The following is a 1,594-nucleotide window of genomic DNA, read 5'->3' as shown; positions in this document are numbered from 1 at the left end:
AGTAAACCCTCTGACGGAACCTGAACGTTACGCTCGCGCACGTTTATTCTTTCATAGAATTAAGAGAGCTATGGCCGAAGATCAAAACCAAAGACCTCTTAAGGATTTCGCTCAACCATCTAACGAAGAACCTAGTTCTAGTATAGTAAACCCAATCATACCAGCTAATAATTTTGAACTTAAACCATCCCTATTGCAATTAGTGCAACAGAGACAATTCGCGGGTCTCGCTACTGAGAACCCTAACCAACATTTAAAAATATTTCTTCAATTAGCAGATACTTTTAAAACCAATGGAGCTTCTCCTGAGGCAATACGTTTAAGATTATTTCCTTTTTCCCTCAGAGATAAAGCTCTATCATGGTTAGATTCCCTTCCACCCAATTCCATTACGACTTGGGATAACCTTAGAAGAGTTTTTCTTGTTAGATATTTCCCCCCGAGTAAGACCGCCGTTCTTCGAAACCATATAACTAGATTTGCCCAAAACCATGGAGAATTGTTGTTCGAAGCTTGGGAGAGATATAAAGAGTTGTTACGAGCATGCCCACATCATGGTTTAGAAAATTGGTTAATCATTCAAACCTTCTATAATGGACTTCATTATAACACAAAGATAACCATCGATGCTGCCGCAGGCGGTGCTCTGATGAACAAACCTTACCCTGAAGCTAGTGCCCTCATCGAAGACATGGCTCAAAACCATCAATCATGGGGAGTCGAACGAGCGACAGTTGAGAAGAAGGAAGCCCAAGGAGGAGTGCATGAACTAAGCTCTATAGACATGATGCAGGCTAGAATGGACACATTAGCCCTTAAGGTCGAGCATATGTGCATAAACCCGAATACTATAACCGCAGTTTCGTCGGATTGTGAGATATGTGGAACCCAAGGACACCAATCCGCAGAATGCAGTCTATTGAACGAAACCCACTCCGAGCAAGTGAACTACACCCAAGGGAACCCATACTCGAATACCTATAACCCTGGATGGAGGAATCACCCGAACTTCTCCTATAAAAACAATAACCCTATTCAAAATAATGCACCTCCGAGACCTAGTTATCAAGCCCCTAGATCAAATCAACCTATGCAACCTGTACCACCAAAGCCGAGCCTTGAGAAAATTATGGAAAATTTTATCACCACTCAAACCCAACAAAACAAGGAGTTCATGAATCAAACGGCTCAGAATGATAGATGGTGTCGTCTACCCTGGGCAAAGTATGCACGACAGGAGGAGGAACGGAAAGGACCGGGCTAGATGCCGGCAGAGAAGCAAAGGTAGGAACAGGACCCTCAGGCATGAAATTGGGAGGCATCCCCCACGGGAACCCGGTTGGCATGGCTGTTGGAACAAAGTATGCACTGGCAGCGGGCACAGTAGAGGAGACAATCTCGGAGATAACTGTCGTCTGGGGAGGAGTTGAAGGTGTCGGAGAAGACTGGCTCTGGGCAGCCATGAGTGACTCCATTAGGGCAGTCAATCTGGCCACTTCCTCTTTCAGCTCGCGGTTCTCTTGCTCTAAGTAATCCATCAGTCTTGAAATGTTGGCTCTAGTGTAGTACTGGTGAGTCAGCTTGTCTTTAAAAT

At 44.7% G+C, this 1,594-nt stretch overlaps 1 non-coding gene across 1 annotated transcript; it reads right to left on the bottom strand.

Moving 5' to 3' along the window:
• Positions 1-454: 454 nt before the first annotated feature.
• On the bottom strand, positions 455-561 carry LOC127090258 (small nucleolar RNA R71). Its single transcript, XR_007791784.1, has one exon. It is a non-coding gene; the product is annotated as a small nucleolar RNA R71 (small nucleolar RNA).
• Between the last annotated feature and the right edge of the window lie 1,033 nt (positions 562-1,594).

This window comes from Lathyrus oleraceus, chromosome 5, assembly GCF_024323335.1.
Source record: "Lathyrus oleraceus cultivar Zhongwan6 chromosome 5, CAAS_Psat_ZW6_1.0, whole genome shotgun sequence".
NCBI classification, from domain to species: domain Eukaryota; kingdom Viridiplantae; phylum Streptophyta; class Magnoliopsida; order Fabales; family Fabaceae; genus Lathyrus; species Lathyrus oleraceus.
The sequence above is the reverse complement of the archived record's forward strand: the minus strand, read 5'-3'. Positions and strand labels throughout refer to the sequence as shown.